The sequence below is a fragment of the Clinocottus analis genome, unplaced genomic scaffold (assembly GCF_023055335.1).
Source record: "Clinocottus analis isolate CAN_PGR_092001 unplaced genomic scaffold, fCliAna1.0.p SCAF_23, whole genome shotgun sequence".
NCBI classification, from domain to species: domain Eukaryota; kingdom Metazoa; phylum Chordata; class Actinopteri; order Perciformes; family Cottidae; genus Clinocottus; species Clinocottus analis.
In genome coordinates, this window is record NW_027175965.1 from 8,880,608 (window position 1) to 8,894,717 (window position 14,110).

A 14,110-nucleotide genomic window follows, 5' to 3' on the forward strand; every position below is an offset into this window, starting at 1 on the left:
TAAATCGATTAGACGTCTGTACAACCCTCTGAAATTGTCTGCTTTCGGTTTGTGAGTGTGTTTGATTGTCCAATTTTCCATCCTGTAATTTTCTGGTGTGTTTCCATGCATCCCCCTCTGAACATATGATCAATTATCTTGGTTGTCCTTCCTCTGCTGCTTTCTTTCTTTCTTTCGGCCTCACGTTCCTCACCACACGCCTCCTCCACTCTTTCTCCTTTCCCACGTTTCTGGAGGATCAGCTGGAGGTTTCAGCTCGACAGATGGACATTTTGTTGGTAAAAATAACTCCAATTGCAGGTTCTCTGGCTTCTGTTATTATCCAATCCATCATTTCTTAAAGTATTACTATTAGGGCTTTTGAATGCTCGTTTTATGTGTGAATACAAATGATCTGATCGATAGATTTAAATGGAAAAAGGAGTGACACGAGTGAGCAAAATATTAGATTAAATATTATCAGATTATATCAGATCCCGCACTCACAGCTATCAAAGAAATAGATAAAGCAATATCATTATTATCACTAACAGTAATGAATAAACAACACAATGTGACGTCTCTATAAATAAGGAGCAGCCAAAGTAAATGCGTAAATACTTTTCATTCGAGATCATTTACATAGAGTTGGTTAAAACAATGCGACTCACCAGCCTGCAAAGCATCTGCTTAAATGAAACTTTCATGAGAGGTTAAGACGGGTTCTTTCCCAGCATGCAGTCTGTCGGAGTCAAACTGAAGAGCAAATGAAGAGGAGGATTCTGTCTGTGGACGTTCAGGAATTACAAGATTAATCTCAGTGTCATGCGTGAGGACGGAGAAGTTATAGTTTCATTATGTCAAACAGTATATAAAGTCAGCATTTTTATCCAATTATCTATATATTTCTAAATGTGCATAATAATGACTCAATATGTCATAAGTAATCTTTTAAAGATACAATATATATATATATATATATATATATATATATATATATATATATATATATATATATATATATATATACATATATATATATATATATTGTGTTGGGTGCTACTCTGACACATTTTCCCTTTGGGATTAATAAAGCATGCATCCATCTGCAGGTACAGATGAGATTTGATTGTTTTCAGTAACCCTGGATGAGTTTCCATCAGGTGCTTTACCTGCAGGTGAAGTTCACACCTGCAGCCGTGCAGAGTTGTGTTCACGGCCAACATCCACACACACACACACACACACACACACACACACACATGCACTTCACTTTCTTTGACATCCGACTTCCACTACACCTTTTCCGGCGCTCCAGCTAGTGACAGGGTCGTATTTGGAGCTTAAACATTATCTTTCTGCTCATTAACCTTGGACGGGGTTCCTATTCCACCCGATTGATTCTCCCTCCTCCGCCACCTCTGTCTTCACCTCCATCTCTTTCCCCTGTCGTTCTTCTCCTCCCTATTTGTTGAGGCACTCACCCGGATGAGACGAGAGCCTTTTAAAATGTCTGGTGATGCTTCACGGGGCCTCTCCTCTGCATCGGGGATCGACTTATCTGGACAATTTGTCCCACGAGTTGCCAAGACTAATGAGATCATCCGCAGCAAAGTTTTGGAGGTTGAAGTTCTAGCCAGAGAAAAAAGGTTTTCTTAAGCTTTAAGTCGAGGAGACCCGTCTGAAACCAACAGGAGAACATGCACGATATCCATTATTAAGAATATAAAATAAGATTTACTTCAAATCAAGAACAGGAGTCGTCCAAATTAAATGTATTAATACTTTACTGCATGTTTTTGCTCCTTTTTCAAATTTTTCAAATGACTTAATAAACAATATTTCCGTCCAAACTCAGTTTAACAACATCAGAAAACGTTCTCGGCCACTGCTGAACTGAACTTGACCTTTCTGCTGCCAGTTGCTCTCACTCTCCAGTCGCGAGTGCCACGAGTCAGCTGGCATTTGCAGGTCGGCAGCAATTTTATGTGAAGTGCATTTTGTAGTGTGAGCGATGTTTTATAGATGAAGGGGCGGGCGTGTCGGCCTGTGCAGATGCAGTGTCTCATAGATTAAGTTGAACTCCTCATCTACCTGCATGAACACACCTCAACCTTTGTCTTCCCTGCCTCCAAAGATGAGACAAAAACTCCTCCCACCATTACATTAACAGCCTACTTTTGATGAAACTCATCCTTTTGTTTGCGGCCCAGACACAAAAGTAGTCGAGTACTTTGGCAATAAAACACTGACACGACTCATCATCGACAGTTTAAAAAAAAAAGGATACAAAATGATGAATTGGAACCAGAGATAAGAGATCTTTTTTTATTCCACACATTCATCATCTTTTATAAAACCTGGCGCCTGCGTTCCCATGAAAGAGAAGCAGTCAGCGCTTCAGGTGACGAGCGGTTAACGTAACCTCGTGCCGCTCGCCTGCAGTCGAGAGAGAAGCCGATGTCTCACTGCTTTCTAACTGCACACCCCCAGATTTATCTGATCTCCATCGTCGGAGTCTTCAGACCCAACCGGCGCTGACACATCGGTCAAGAACATTTCCCATTTAACTGATCTATTTATTTGAGAGACAGCGAGTGCGATTACTGGCAGCGGCGAGTCCGTGGCAAGCGTGTGGCAAGCGTGTGGCAAGCTGTTTAGGAGAGCGGCACCTCCATGACTACTGGCCCTCTACTGATGGCACCTCCATGACTACTGGCCCTCTACTGATGGCACCTCTATGACTACTGGCCCTCTAGTGATGGCACCTCCCTGACTACTGGCCCTCTTGTGATGGCACCTCCATGACTACTGGCCCTCTAGTGATGGCACCTCTATGACTACTGGCCCTCTTGTGATGGCACCTCCATGACTACTGGCCCTCTTGTGATGGCACCTCCATGACTACTGGCCCTTAAGTGATGGCACCTCCATGACTACTGGTCCTCTAGTGATGGCACCTCCATGACTACTGGTCCTCTAGTGATGGCACCTCCATGACTACTGGTCCTCTAGTGATGGCACCTCCCTGACTACTGGCCCTCTAGTGATGGCATCTCCATGACTACTGGCCCTCTAATGATGGCGCCTCCATGACTACTGGCCTTCTAGTGGTGGCACCTGTCTGACTACTACAATATTAAAAAACAAAATTGGCCTAAAAAAAAAAATGCTCTCACAACCCAAATTTGCTCTCAAAAAAAGAAATTTGCTCAAAAAAAAAAAAAAATGCTTGAATAAAAAAAAATTGCTCCAAAAAAAATTGCTTGAAAAAAAATAAATTTTTAGGGCAAATTTTTTTTTTGAGAACAATTTTAGTTTTGAGAGTATTTTTCTTTCTTTTTTTTTTTTTTTTTATTTTTTTTTAGAGCAAATGTTTTTTGGAGAGCGTTTTTTTTTTTTTTTTGGAGCAATTTTTTGAATTGAGAGCAAAGATTTGGAGATAATTTACTTACAAACTAGAAACTTACTCAGGTAAAAAAGACACAAATCTACCTTCATACATAATCAACATATTGTTGAATTATTCTAAAGGCTTGGGACTCATCATGTCGTTTGAGGAATTGCTTCTCACTCGTGTCGTTCTAATTTTCACATTTCTAAACAAATGAACTCGCTGATTAACTCATTCATTTGTGTCCTCATGTTGAGACCAACGGTTCCTACCTGGTTTCACATGAGATGCAAGGTGTCGGAGGAGAGCAGGCCATCGACAACCTGGAGGATGTGTTATCGATGTGATCGCTCTCACTTAGCAAAGGGAGCCGGTGAAGTGTGACTGTGAATAATCAGCGTCAGCACACATCACCACCACGTTTTCCACCAGCGGGGCTTCTACGCGCCCTCTGGGATGTTTGTAAGCCAAACAGGAAGTGCTGGTGTTTCATCTGCTGGAGCGGCCGGACGGCTCAAGAGCTCCAGCTCAAAATCACGGCAGAGAAATTGAATTTGCATGTCGATCACAAAATACTGCAAGTATTTTTAATCTCAGGCGAGAAGCAGCAGGCGTCCTGATGGTGTGAACACATTAAATCCCTGGAAGTAATATTTTAACCATGAAATAAAAGCTAATTGATTATGATGTAATGTTTTGAAACAATATGTGGGAGAGCTACTCAGATCTTCCAGCAGTGTCAACATGTTAAAGTGCATTTATAAATATATACTTTTAGCATCAAGATATTTAAGTAATCAATGCAGAAAAGTCAATTTCTGAATTATTTATTGAAGGTTTCTTATTGTATTTTAAATATTGATAAATGTATATGTTTTAATAAGGAAAAAAATCTTGAATCTGCAAAATAACAATCACTAATATCAAATAAGTGTAACGGAGTTAAAGCTTCCAAAATAGATTAGAAATATAAATTAATAAACAAAGTTTAATTCTGCCACAGGTAAAACCAGAATATACAACATATTAATCCTCACACAACATATTAAATCACATTTGCTGTGAAGTTTCTCCTTCACAGTATCTCATACGGCTCTTTACTGTACTTATTAGCACAATTAATGAAACACTTGGGGAGTTTTTAATTTGACCAATAGATTGTTTTATCTGTGTGTGTGTGTCTGAATGTTATTTCAAGAGATTATTCAGATTTTTAGTCTCATTGATTTCTACATCTGCATTGATAGTTTCCTCATCGTCACACCTAATGAGACAACCTCAAGACTAAATAAACTATTAAATCTCTTGTAAAGCAAACATTATTGTTGCTTTTGGCTCATCAGCTCTTCTGATGCAGCGTTGTGATGCTCTTCTCCGTGGGGAACGCTCTTTTCTGCATGGATCATTATTTTCCTCATAAGTGTTTGCATTATGCTGATCCTCGCTTTCTCTGTGCTCAATTTCGGATGTCAAGTGGGGATTTGCTCGGCAACGGCAAGCGCCGGAAAATGATTGGAAGGATGTAGAAATGATTATTTAATCTGACGCCCCGCTTGACATTCACTCAGTCCTCCACTGTTTTTAGTGTTAAGTGCTGTTTGAGAGTCAATTGTTGGGCTTCAAATGTCAAATTATGTGCTCTTTTTTTACGCTCGATGCCCTTACTGGCTGGAGGGAACGCTGCTTCTTCTTCTGATGCTTCAGACAACCTGATGATTCGGCTTCTGTCATCAACTCACTGGAAGAACACTGGAAGTTAACAACGTCAGCATCACCGTCGTGGATCAATGACAATGTGAAGCAGGAATGATGCTGCCTCTGTGTTAGCACACGTACAGTGTGCAAAGAAAAGGGAAGTGGATGGAAACGTAGACCACAAATATTATTCATCTATATGAGTGACATGAATACCTGGAGCAAAATTCATGGCAATGCATTCACTGTAGTTTCTTAATACACTTATTGGAAGATCAATATACTGTATTACACTTATATCTATCATGCTAATATCTGTATTTTTCCTGCTCTTTTTCTGTGCCTTAACTCAACTCTCTCTTCATCTAAGTCTTGTCTAATGTGGGTATGATGGGAAATGTTTGGTGGTTCTCTTGGTTGTAGATACATTGATAAGTGCAACCTCACGTGACTAAAGCCTCGGCATAACGGCATAACGGCATAACGGCATAAAGGCATAAAGGCATAAAGGCATAAAGGCATCATGTGTGGCGGACACACTTCACACCTGCTGTGAAGCTCAGTCGCTCTGCATGTGCAGTGAAACGGAGAGCAGCAATCTGGAAGTTAGAGGAATGAAGATAAGACGTAAACTTCTCAAAGGACAGTTTTTGTCGATCCATCACGGCTCAGAGAAGTAGCCAGTCAGCAAAAAGTGAGCCGAGGGATTTCTTCGTGGCGGTGTAAGGTGACGCGACGAGAAAAAAGAAAGTGGGGCATCTTGTCAGCTGTCAGATTCTCGTCCAATAATTCTGCTGATAGACAGAAGCGAAGGAGCGATTCTCTCTCTTCTGTTCGCCAGCAGAGGCATGATTACACCTCGTGTGCATACACGGGTCCCGCAGGCCTGCAGGTGGACGTATTGACGACTGATTTCAAAAGGATTTCTGGGGTGGGCTCACTTCTCGACAAATCAGAAGAAAACGGGAAGGAAAACGCAATTAAAGTTTTGATGGCGGCCGCGTGGCCGAGCGTCATCCAGAGCTCAGCTGTCCGTGTTTCACTGCCTCCTCTTCCTCTTCCTCTTCCTCTTCCAGGCTTTCAGGGCTTTCATTTGCTTTGAAGACTTCTCTTGGAAGACTCGACATCCACAGATGACCAGTTGCAACCCAACAAATCACAAAACACTGACCAGAAAAAACAAAATAAAACTGTCATTTTTCTAAATTTTTTGGTTTTCAAGAGGATTATTTACAAAACAATATTTGAGAGTTACAGGTGTGAATGAAATGTAGATATATGGAGGATGTATGTATGTATCTATGTATGTATGTATGTATGTATGTATGTATGTATATATATATATATATATATATATATATATATATATATATATATATATATATATATATATATATATATATATATATATATATATTCTTTTAGCATTTCCCTATACCTTCTACCTATACCTTTCCAGTCTCTGTTTTTTTAACATTATATAACATAATATTGCATTGTATTATAATGATTGACTGAATAAAACACACAAACAAACAAACAATTCTTGCCTAGTCTGTGGAGGAATATGACCTCAGCATCAGTCACGATGGTTTATGGTTTATTGATAGAGTGCAATGTTCCTTAGGAACAAAAACGTTTTGCAATGAAATTTTAAAAATGCTGCAGAGGATCTGGTTTCATAACAGTATATTAAGCTGAGGAACATCCTACATCAAGCTGAATTTGTTTCATTCATAGCCCAGATCATGACAACAACACCTCCTGATAGCCTTTGTGCTACATGTTCATGACTAACATTACCCTTTCTTGTTTGCAAATGTAAAAAAGCAGCAAAAGCCATTTTCTCCGCTGATGAGGTTTTGTTTTGTGAGCCTCGTCTTTGAAATTGATTTCCCCGCCGTCCATGTTTCTGTGGTTCAGTGTGTCGCCTGTTCTGCCGCCTCAGCAAGTGGAAGAAATTGATGCTGCAGGAGGGCGTAACGCAACACATGAAGCCCAACAAGTGGGAAATTATTAGCACATATTTTGGATCCTGTTACGGCGCCGCGACGCCGAGGTCCTGATGGGAGCTTTTATTCCAAAAAATGTTGATAAGATTGATAAGATAAGGTTTAAAAGAGCCTCAAACGTCTGTTTGGATTTCTTTTAATCCATTTCCCTCAGAACTTTGCTAGCATTAGCTCGTAGCGCCTGAGCGGTGTGTGAAGTCCCTGGTGGTTCAGTGTTGTGCTGAAGTCCTACAGACTCAATGCATCACAGACACGACCTCGTGGATGGAGGCCAACACACACCGCAACAGGCTTGTGTTAACAACAAGGCCACTCACACAACTGCACAATGCAACTCTGAACTGCAACTCAATATTCTCAGCGCTCGCTCGTCTCTCGCTCGCTGGACACACATGCAAACACACACATGCACACACACACATGCACACACACATTTACACACACATGCACACACTCAACCCCGACACCAAGACTGCAGTTTCTTCTCTTTACTGTCCAAAGGTACAAGTACCTGTAACAAAGACAGATTTGTAGGACGTGCATAGAGTAGAAGTTTTTTTGAGAGCAATTTTTTTTTTGAGAGCAAATTTTAGTTTTGAGAGATTTTTTTGAGATTTTTTTTTGAGAGCATTTCTTTTTTTGTGTGTTTTTTTGAGGACAAATTTTAGTTTTGAGAGCAAAAAAAAAACACCCCAAAAAAATACGCTCTCAAAAAAAATTTGTCTCAAAACTAAAATTTGCTCTAAAAAAATGGTCTCAAAATGGTTTTTTTAAGGTTTTTTTTTTTTTTTTTAGAGCAAATTTCTTTTTTTTTGAGAGAAAATTTTAGTTTTGAGAGCATTTTCTTTTTTTTGAGAGTGAGCAATTTTCTTCTTTTTTAAATTGAGAGCAAAGATTTGGAGATAATTTACAAAAAATAACTGTGCAGTGTGTATATCTGTTGTTGTTTATATTGTTGTTTCCTTCTGTTTCATCTGTTCATGCGCTTTGATCTCATCAGACCTTCATGAATTTGGATAACTCTCATAATATTTCTGCAAATGGTCGATGACGCCTCAGCGTTCCTTTCGTGAGCCTTTATAAATAGTGGATATTGAATTGCATGACATACAGATGTGTTACATCACTCTGACATTGGCGCGAGGAAAAGAAGAAGCGTCTCAGTCGTGAAGCAGAAAGTTACACAACTGAGCTTCATGCTGCACACGTTGGAGGAAATATTCATCTCCACAAATAATTTAATGTTGTGTTGCATTTTTTCTCCACAAGGTAGAAAAGCGTTTTCAGTGGAATTCATCAGTGTCAGAGTAAATGAAATCACTCTGAACACTTCAGTTGAATACATCTCATGTTAATGAATTCATAACGAGTATTATGAAAATATCAGTTTAAAGATGAAACACAATGATCCTGGAGCCGACACCTGATCACATGACTCACATCTCGCTCTGCGATGTCGACTTTGTTCCTCACTTCTTTCTCATCGCTGAGCCGAGAATAATTACTGCAAGAAAATAAATCTGAAGTGTTGATTTCAATGACTTCATGACATAATATCTCTCTCTCTCTCTCTCTCTCTCTCTCTCTCTCTCTCTCTCTCTCCCTCCCTCTCCCTCTGCTGTTGAACAAACAACAGAAATGCATCCAGTATTTTTCTCCATATATTAGTGGTGGAGCAGCATCTTCCTATTAGTTCCATTCATTACCCGCAGGAGGAAGAGGAGGAAGAGGAGGGAGAGGAGGAGGAAGGCTTAATGTGTCTTCTCCCTCGCCGCCGCCATGAGCCGATTGGTTCTGGGTGGTCAGTGGACTGCAGCCGCTGCAGAGGAAACATATCGAGCTTCTCCACAACTTCACTGGGGGTCATTTCATCAAAGCAGCGGCCTCGTGATTAACTTCCTCTCAGCCTCATTGCTTTGAGTACCAACAGACTCATTATTTATTTTTGGGGGTTTTGGGGGAGTTTCTGTGCATTAACGTCCGCTGCCTGATGAGTCGTTCATAGGAGAGTCAAAGCACTACAGTCGAGATGGATATATTTTCACAAAGTTGGTAGGAAGAATATTATCCAAAAATCCTCGGTGAAGAAAGACGAACCGGAATCAAAAAGTTATAATAAAAAGATTTAATAAAAAGAGACGATGACAACCACAGACTGTAAACAGCTGGCTGTCGTCTCATTCAGCGAAAAGAGACAATGAGAAGCTTTGTGCTTAGTTTCAACACAACTGATTCAACTCATTAGTTAGCTCTCCTGATTTCACACCTGAGACGATTCCTCACCTGCACCATCTCTTAAAGCGACAGTAACACAATTATAACACAATTAGACTATTCAAAGTCCATTCACTCCACTATCATTATACAGGAATACAAATTACCGATTAGCTGTTTAGCTGTTTAGCCGGTTAACTGTTTAGCTGTTTAGCCGATTAGCTTTTTAGCCGATTAGCTGTTTAGCTGTTTAGCCAATTAGCTGTTTAGCTGTTTAGCCGATTAGCTTTTTAGCTGTATAGCCGGTTAACTGTTTAGCTGTTTAGCCGATTAGCTGTTTAGCCGATTACCTGTTTAGCCGTTTAGCTGTTTAGCTGTTCAGCCGATTACCTGTTTAGCTGGTTAACTGTTTAGCCGTTTAGCTGTTTAGCCGTTTAGCTGTTTAGCTGTTTAGCCGATTAGCTGTTTAGCTGGTTAACTGTTTAGCTGTCTAGCTGTTTAGCCGATTAGCTGTTTAGCCATTTAGCTGTTTAGCTGTGGCGCTCGCAGCGTTGTTGAGAGCATAATCAATGCTCGCTTATTCCAGGGAAGTGACGAAGCATTTGGTTGTAACGTCAGTACATCCGGCATCCAATAAGCCGTGGTCTGACTCAGTCCTGAAGCCCCGCCGCTGCACAGACAGATGGTTGTTAGTTTACTGAGAGGAACTGACTGACAGGCACACATGATGGCAGATTATTTGATGTAGAGATGCGATGCTGCTGCAGCTCCAACGCAGCAGCAACTCAGTGTTGTTCACCATAACCGCCAGTGTTCAGGAGGTGGGACATTTTGCATCAGGAGAACTGCAAACAGCGGCAAAAAATAATAATTCTCTGGGCACGATATTTGTTCGTGAAAAAAAAATCCACTTTGGGTGAAACATTGCCTGTCGACTCTGACATTTTTGAGCACTTAGTCTCATTAATGCAAACAAAGAGTCTGCCTCTTCTGGTCCCACCAGATAGTATTCAAACACAAATTAATTATGCAATTTTGAATCAGTAAAGCATTGTGGTCTCATCAGGAATTCACTCGATTCCTTACAATTCATTTGAAGTGGCTTTAAAATAACGATTTTCTCATTTGGGCCTTAAACTTAAGTTTCTAGGAGACAAGGTTGCCGTACATTAAGTGTGAAACTACAACTAAACTGCACTTTATTCACACAGAACACAAACAGCAGTCTGCTGGTCTCCACGCTCGACATCCTTCATGCATCCCACAGATCTTACAAATGTATTTGTGATTTGTTAAAGCAAATTAAATCCATGACAAAATATGTGCCTTCTCGAAAACGTAATTCACCAGGCGGTCATGTTGCATTGGGTCGTAACTTTAGGAAAAAGCACGGAGAGCTTTGGAGCTTGAACTTCGAGATGGCCTGACAGTATAGATCTTTTTGTAACAACATAATATACATCCAGAAACACTTAAACCCCCCCGGGGCGGCGGGGGTACGGAGGGTGGGTTACCTTTCTGCAGGGTATCACCGTGCTCCTGACAGCAAACGGTGTCAGCTTTAATTGGAACAAGCACAGCGTAATGGAGCGTGTCAGATGGCTTCCACTGCGCCTGAGAGGAGGAGGTATGGCTTCCAGGTTTCTCTGTGGTGGGAAGGTCAGAGAGGCAGAGGGAGACGCGAAAGAAATACGTTTGAAAGGACGGAAATTTAACGAATAAAACCAAAAGATTTTATTTCACTTTTAACATTGCGATCTGAAGGTGAAGGAAACCTGCACATTGCTCTGCAGAGAAAGTATTATAACATGTTGCATCAAATTCAACAAACAGCTGCACGGTCAGGCTCGTATTTTTTTACTCTTTCATTTTATATGAACTGAACTTACTTGTATTTTTTGTAAATGTACTGTACTGCGTGAGAGGGAGGGCAGAATGAAAAAGCTGAAAAAAGTGTTTTAGGAAAAGTTAAGACTGAATTTTTAAATTTTTTTTTTACATAATCCTAAATTCATGGATATTTTTTAAAGTATTGTTATGGTCGTTGATACATGTAGGACAACTAAATAGTTTATCTCCCATTTGAAGAGGGATTTAATGATTTTCAGAAATTTCAGCCAAATTGTTTCCACCTTGTTGGAAAAAAAAACCTTATTGTATAACAAAAACATAACACAGCTATAAAATTTCAGACACACACACTCACAACCAAACACACTTTTCAGCATCCTGGGGCGAAAAAACTGGCCGCTAAAGCGGGAGGACATTTTTCTTTCGACCCACCGACCAACGGAGTCAGATATAGAGCTGCAGGTCGCAGCTCATGCAGGTTACAGAGCATTTCTCTGCAAAGAGAAACAGCTGACGTGTCGTGTGCTTGTAACACCTGTCAGCGTGCCCTACATGCTAGCAGCTAGCTCGTGGCTGCTGCTCTGCAACGCTCTCGTACGCCGGTCACAGCTAACAGCATTGCTGTGCGCCTCGAGCTAAACATTGTTATCTCTGTCAAAGTGATTGCTATTGTTAGCTCTGTTAGCTGTTAGCTGTTAGCTCATTGCCGCGATGAGAGCCGTCGCTCTCACAGTTTAGCACCTATGCGACATATTTGCTACTAAGCAATTTTCTCTTACTGTAGATCTTCATGCTAGATCTTTAGCTAGCTAAACTGTCTTGTAGCTGATTTCTTCCTTTATTGAAAAAACTAAAAACTGCCACAGAGGAGATATACTTATTGTTCTTGTTTTTTTAATCTCGTAAGCGACACCATTTTGGGAATTTACAACTGTTCATCATGCACCTTTATTAGATTCTTAGCCTCAATTAAACACACAGTCGTGATGTACTGAGCAGGATTTGTTTCCCTTCTGCTTGAACAGCTGTGAAACAGTTATTTGAAGGTCGTACACGATGAGAGATACAGAAAGTCTGGCGGCCTCATCTATTACACACTTGTACTTTAAGCCAGATAAGTTATAATTCTCCTCACATGCAACATGCATAAATGATCTTAAGTGAGCTCGAGCTCGTGAGCTCGACTTAAGGTCAGAAATAATAGATCAAAGCGAGACATTTGACTGCATCAATTTGATTCATCTGTTACTTCTGATGGTGATAACTGATGCGGTGGATGCTGAGCTGTTGCGTCAGAGGGTAGTGATGAAAATATCTGGCAAACGGAGGAGCTAGCTAAAAAAAAAACTAAAATCCAGCAGATGACTAAATCATGAACACATGAGGAGACAGGCGGTTTGCAAGAATTGGCGGCCGGGATCATCATTTCTGCAACTTTTAACTATCACTCTGTCTTTTACAGATGTGACTGCACGCTGTCGTCTGGCTGTCAGTACACGGCTGTAAACCTGCACGGCTCCCTGTGGGGCTCAGGTAGTTATACAGGTGGCCACCGGGTGTCGCTCTTGAGTTTTGTCTCTGAGCCTCACAGCACCGAGGCCCCTCCCGATCAGAGGAGTGCACATCACTGTAAATACAGCGTCTTCATTAGACAGTTACTTACAGTGACAATGCTGTTGCATTTTTCATCGCAAACTGATCATTTGCATTGTTTCTGGTGCGGAAAGATCTCTCTGCGCGGCACTGGGAATACTGCGCTGCTACGTTTACACATGCTGAGCCTGCGAGGGGCAATAACTAATAAGACAATCAGTTTAATAATTTGTCTTCTGAATTCACAGTGACAGTGTACACCAGCTAAGACAGACGACGCTTATCTTACACTATGCAGTCCCCAAATAAGTCTGCTGCGTTAATGCAGGTTGTTAAAGGAACAGTGTGTAAGATGGAGGGAGAGTAAGTGGCAATATAATATGCAAAACTATGTTTCCATTAGTGTATAATGACTTGAAACTAAGAATCGTTATGTTTTATTAAGCTTAGAAAAATACATTTACATCTACATAGGCAGCGGGTTTTTCTACAGCAGCCAAGAAAAGGAAGAGGAACACTGAATCACCACCAGATGCCAATGCATCTTACACACTGTTCCCTGAAAAGATAAAAGCAGTGAAGATGCAACCTTGCAACGGCGTATATACAGTGTCAAGACAAGATAACAGATACTGGAGTAACTGTAATCTCAGCAATTCTTAAAGCAGAGGGGTTGTAAAATATATATTTTTCTGTAAATGAGTTGGAGGCAGCGATGTGCTTGTTTGCTGGAGTCTGTCGTTTCTCTCCTCTTCCCTTCCAGGAACAAGCGTTTAGCCTCTGCGCCTCCTGTTTGCTGAGCCTGTGACAGCTCGCTATGCAACACTGCTGTGGGAGTAACTCCTGCCTGGACCTCGGCACCACGGAGACTTCCCACTGCACGCAGACGGAGACCAGGAGGATGCTGCACTTGCAGCAGATCCACTGTATGTTCTGCGGCTCCTGCAGAACAATCTTATAGACGGACCCGATAAATGGTTTCTACTTGCAAACAGCTTGTTACTTGCAGAGGTGTGGGTGTTGAAGTGTGAGTTAGGACTAAGAAAAGGAGGAGGGGTGGGGGGGGAGAGCAGGAAAGAAATAGAGGGGAGTGGGAGTGTTGCATCATGCTGTGATGAGCTTTGATGAGTGTCTCAGACTCGACATTCAGCTCAGATACAGGGCGATAACTACAGAAGAGGAGGCTGCAAATCAAAAAAGATCTGGATCATAACAAACCTTTGCTGCTGGTGTGCGATGCGAAACATTGTTAGTCTGTTGTGAGATTGCTCTAAAATATGCTCGGCGCCTCAAGGTGCTCCCATTAACCATGCCGGCGTTACAGAGGATGACTGACGGCTGACACTGCGTGGCCTAACTGGTTTGAAGTTTA